Genomic DNA, 5,853 nt, shown 5'->3' on the forward strand with positions numbered 1-5,853 from the left:
TTCGATCTGAAAAGCAGAGAGCAGATACGTTAGTTTTTGCTAATTGCCTCCTCGTGGCTTCTTATTGCCCCACTTTCTACCCTGATTCATTTTCAATGATTGTCAAAGGAACTTCTGGCACCGAATTAACTTTTCCCTGCAATGCCATGTCCTGGATTTCAACAGAAGGTTCCCATTTGGACATGACTGGCTAAATCATCAGCACCATGAGCTTCCTCACAGCTGTAGCAGGATCCTGCCTCTTCCTAGAGTGCCAGTCATAAAAGCTGGAGCCCGCAGGTGCCCTTCCCTTGCAGACTCACTTCTGATGGCCTTTAGGGCAAGTTCATCACTGCAAATACAACGTTCCAGCAATATGTCTTCCTGCTCAGCGGTGCTCTGGTAATGTCAAGCATTATCTCTTGTCTCAGAGTGTTGCTTCTCCCCTCCTTAGCAACCTTTGGAAATACTCTCAGCAAAATGAGAAATCATTCAGAAAAAGGGAAGGAAATTTCATTTTTAAATGCAGAGAATGCTGGCTTGATCTAGCAGTTAGCAAGAAACATAAACTTCCATGTAAGTTAGTGGAGACTGGGCTTGTTCTGAGTTGTGTCTTTTAAAATGTACTCTGAATCCCAAAGTGTCTTCCTTTTTGCTGAGTTTTTCAAGTGTCAGCCAGCAATGAAAAGAAAAATACCCAGAAAAAGAAAGACTCTCCGTTTTGAAAGGCAAAAAAGTCTGAATTTTAAATGTTGAGACAAGATAATAAAAAAAGCAGAAGGAAGATTTACCTGAGCTGGTAATGACAAACACATGTAAGTACATCGACACACACCATCTCAACTGGCTTCAGCAAAGCAGGTATGTATGGTCGTCCCTGTAGTCTAGAATTTAAACTGCCTGGTAATCTCCCCACTCTTCCTCTGCAGCTGGGTTTTCACTAACAAGTTCCAGGAGAATGACAGATGATTTGGTTCCAATGAGTGACTGACAGAGGACAGGGGGGACAGTGTGAAGATGAAGGTGGAAGATGGGGTTAAAAAAAAAGAAGAATGAACTCAAATGACCTTCACTGAGGTTTAGGCTATAAGCTATCATTGGCACTTCACAGGGCAGAGTGCAGATGCAGACTGCGTTAATATGTGTCTGCACACATGTAGAAAAACCAAAAAAAAGATGAAAGGCAGGACTGAGAGTGCTGGTGAAGTCAGTCCTGAATTAGCAGCGGATTCACTGCATCAGTCATGGTGAATATGAGCTCATTAGCAGAACCAAAGGATGGATTTTACTGACTGCATCCTCATCCCCAGACATACCACTTGTCCCTCACCATGCCTTGTTGGCCCAGTACTCACAGTTTGAAAAGCTGAGCTCCACAAGATCTGAGTTTAAGTGCAAATTGCTTTCACAGTCCAAGTGAGACTGAGGCATGAGCCTCAGCTCACAGAGTCATGTCATGTCACCTGCTTCCCTCTTCTTTTTCATAGCATGATGTAAGTTACAGCGAAAAGCATCAGTGAGTGATGCAGGTACACGTAAAGACCTGGTCTGACAGCTATGAGAAGTGTAAATGACCTCTGGAATCTTTCCAATATTAACTCCTCTGGAAGTAGAGAAAGATAATGTGACCTTGGGAGATGACAGACAGAGAGGAACAACCTAAGCCCAGCCATTTTGTGCCTGCACTGGTATCCTGGCTGTGGAGCAAGTGCTGGGAGGCTGACATTCATGAATGGGGAGCACATCCTTTCATATTTCCCTCTCTAGACATGAACCAGGAACCTTTGCCTTGTGTTCAAACAGCAGGTAGGCTTCTGTTTTCTGTCTGCCTTGCCCTTGAGCTCATGGTCTGTCCAAGGCAAACCTCAAAGCCCAGCACTAAGAAATACCAGCAATTTTCTTAGTGATGGGGTTGGCCACTGCAGTTGCAAAGGTAGCTGGCTCAGAGCTCTGTTTACCCTTAATTTAAAGAACATTTGCCTAATACTTTCACTGCTGCCCTCCCAGAAATGGTCTGCATAAATGTTGCTAAAAATCATCCCCCCCCAATAATCATGAGCACAGTGTCATTTACCACAAGACCTGGCAGCAGGCCTTTTGGATAAACAAGGACATCTTATATCCTGCCATAAAACCAACACTCCTGACACGTCTTTAAAGTTGGCCTGCCTGGAAAGAGACTGAACTATCCCTTGGCCCATTCCTTCAGGATGAGGGCTCATGCAAATAAATGTAAATTAAACCAGTAACCTGCAAAGGCCCAACCCAGACAGTTATTACTGACAACTGACTGTGAGCACTTAAAATAATGATCTGGTTAATGCAAATGTAGAGCTAATTGTGTTATGAGGGAAAGAGGAACAAATGAGAGGGACAGAATAACAGTAAAATGCAAAATAAAGCAGAAGCAAGAGCCTTACAATTATCTGAGGTTTCCAAGGAGGTGACAGCCATTCTGAAAACATGAAATTCATATGCTCTGATCTTATTAGAGGCCAAGGCAAGATGTCATTGCTGATCTGAAGTAAAAGGCCAGTTTATGTCATGCAAGGACAGTGCCAAAAATGGCAGACTTTAATAGCTAGTGAGGAGAGAACCTTCTAAAAGTCCAAAGGAACAGAGCAAGCTGTCAGTACCTCGATAAAAAACATCACCAGCTTTTTGCAGTCCATAATCTCAGTCCTCCCAAAGGACTTAGGCATTAAGGAGCAGAACAAGATAAGAAGTGAGAGAACTCCTAGATCTGAAGTGACAGGACTCCTCCTCAAGTAGTCTGTTTTCTAGTTCGTACCTGGGGTGCAAGGCTGGGTTCTGCCTGTGATCCACTGCCTATTGGCACTGTCCAAAGCAAGGAGAATCCTACAGTATCTTTCAGCAGGCATAACAGGGACAGGGAGTGTTCCAAGGGATGCTTGAGAAGACTGGCAGAGCTATATGCAGCATGCCCATAGAGAAAAGAGCCCTCCCCACCCTTGTTTGGTAGCAGTGGGTCTCTGTCTCTTTTTCTTTGCTGTTGCCCAGACATTTGCAGCTAATGGATGTCTGAGACATACTCATTTGCTGTCAGATCGAGCTAACTGACAGTCCAAAGGAATTAAGGATTTCACACAGCTGTAGCCTGTGTTCTTCCCCTCCAGAGGAGGGAAGGGCGTCTGTTAGCACCACAGCAGTCACGGGTAATGGAGATATAACTCTGGATGGCTGGAGGAACCTTCTGTTCTCATTTGAGAGCTGAGAAAGGCCAGACATGATTGGCCTTCTCTTGCTCCTAATAAACCCCATGAATTACAAGTAATTGCCTACTTAAAGCTACTCTTCTCTGGGGAATGATCCGACAGCCGGCGCCAAAGGAAGGGAAGAGCAGGAGGGGGATCAGGGGGGGATTTCAAAGAATAATTAGCTTAATACATTTCTGGGCCTCAGTATGAACACTCATTCTGAACAATTGTGGCTGAATTAGAAATGGCTGTGAAATATCCACTGCGATGAGGGATTGCATATGAAGGGAGATTTAGCAAGGTCAAGGCAAGCCAAAAGGCAAGCCAACTGCAGGCCTGGATATGGCCAAACATTTGAGGTGCACACCCCTTGGCTTTGGTGCCCACAGGCATAAATTTATAAACCTGTCAGGAGAGACCACAGCCTGATCTTATACTCAATTAGTACTGGTTTTCTACCCAGGTTGCCACTGAACATAGTGATGTGCCACCATGTTATAACTGGAAAAGAATCAGGCTTAGGGACAGAATCTGAGTCACTCAAGGCAATGATGCATTTTAAAACATTAGAAAAAAAGAAATACATACAAAGTATACATGTCACTCATTCTTAATGCTTCTCCCTTCCTTTAGCCTCTCACAATGGAAGGACATTGCTATAAGGGATATTTGTTAATGGAGTGTTTTCCTTCATCCATGGGACATGTGCTGCCCTTCAGCATAGCCCAAGTGTATGTATGACTGAAAGCATGCTCCTCTTTCCCGTGGTCCCTTGCATTTTTCCAACATTAAAATAGAGTTTAAGCACAGGGGAACTTTAGTACTTGAGTCTCTGTTCCAGCCTTCCAGCACAGAGTACTTCTGCTCTGTGCACTGTCAGAATTCTCTGTTTCATGGGGTAGGGAGCAAGGAGAGCCATGAAGCCACTCACCAACTCTCTAGGATTATGCTGAGGGGCTATGACTGGTCCAAGTCTTGCAGAGGAGGCTGCACTTTACCCTTCTTCCTTATTAGCACTCAGTCCTCTCTCAAAAGGTAAATGTGACTTCTGTTGTACAATGAAACTAAAAATGTCTCCTTGCACCTTTTTCTCTTACTGTGAGTTCTATTCCTGTATTACAAGTTCTGCTAAAAGTAGGGTTCTACTGGGACAGCACTGTGCAGGTCCTATCACCGTTATTCCCATTTAAGAAAACTACCTGATGAGTAATTTGAGAGGAGTATCTATAAAAACACATACTACAATGGAAGAATTAGTGCTCTTCACTGCCTGAAAATCCCCCCTTCCAGAGCTGAAGGCAATTCAATGAAGATGCCCATGAGTCTGGAGAGGCACACAAATTGTAAAACCTCTTTGGTGTGAGAAAAGTGGTTTCACCAAGGAGATAGGCTCTGTCCCTGCAAGGTCAGTTCTGTGAGGCACCAGACATTAATGAGCAATCAGCTGATCATGTCTCTCTTGTTCACATGCATCCAGGGCAGATTTGGCCTCTGCTGCAAGAACAATGATATGGCAACCTGACCTTAAAGCTAAAATAACACAGGACAGACACTCCCCAGGACAAACCAGAGCAGCTGTAGGATATTGAGGAGACAGAACATGTATAGCAGTCAAGATGTGGTTCACCCTGAAGATATTCACATTAGCTTGTGAAGTCAGTTAATTAGTCCCTCTAATTTTTTTCCTGTGTGAAGCAAGAATTCTGTCTGAGTATGCAGTATTTTGAGAAAGACAGAGCTAGAGAGCAAAGGTGTCTCTTTAGCTCAGAAATCTATTGGGTCATTGATCTGACATGTATGTTTAGGGACAGCATCTGTGCCTTGAGGGAAGTGGTAGAGAGATGTCCCAGAAGCAGCAGCTTCTTCTGTGGAAACCTCATTAGCTGAGACCCTTCAGCTGCAATAGCACAGCTTTCACTGAACTCTCCCCCTATCACTTGTCCTCCTCACCTCACAGACTGCAGGGTCTGCATATCCTACAGCCTCTGATTGAGCTGCCTTCCCAGGAAAAAGGCACAAATTATGCTTTAGGTTCTGTTTTGCACAACAGCTCTCCTGCAGAGACGAGGAGGGAGGGGACACATTCCACCTGTGAAGGAAGAGGCCAGCTGCCATTAGCCCCTGTCCCAGTGTCTCCTGCATCAGGACACGCAGCTAGAGATAGGCACTCTTGTGCTCTGGAGCTAGGCTGTAGCCTCAGGCACAGAGCACAACTTCTAGGACTGAATAATTTTCTCTTAGCCCAGTAAACTTGCCTATCTCTTTAGCATCCTCCTCTGGACTGAGGGCAGTGGTGGCAGCAGTGCACAAACATCGTGGTAGATGCTGTGCAGGACACTCATTGAATAATCCACTTCCTCTTAAAAGCTCATGCTAATGAAGAAGTGTGCTGGGGGCCTGCTCTCCATGATCCAAGATGGGAAGATGGTTCTTGGAGACTCACCCATGAGGGAGGTAATTTGGAACAACCAGTTGCTGGGAGCCCTGTTGACACTGTACACTTGAGAGCAAAGCACTACCCTTGGATGCTGCTGCTCTTGGCTGCCTGCAGCCCACCTCTAAGCCTACACTTACGACTGGGTTCCTAGGTCCATTTTGGACCACTGAATCCAGGCAACAAGAAGCAGATGCCAGCAGGTTTGGGTGAAAGAGTGAC

Source organism: Haemorhous mexicanus, chromosome 5 (genome assembly GCF_027477595.1).
Source record: "Haemorhous mexicanus isolate bHaeMex1 chromosome 5, bHaeMex1.pri, whole genome shotgun sequence".
NCBI lineage: Eukaryota > Metazoa > Chordata > Aves > Passeriformes > Fringillidae > Haemorhous > Haemorhous mexicanus.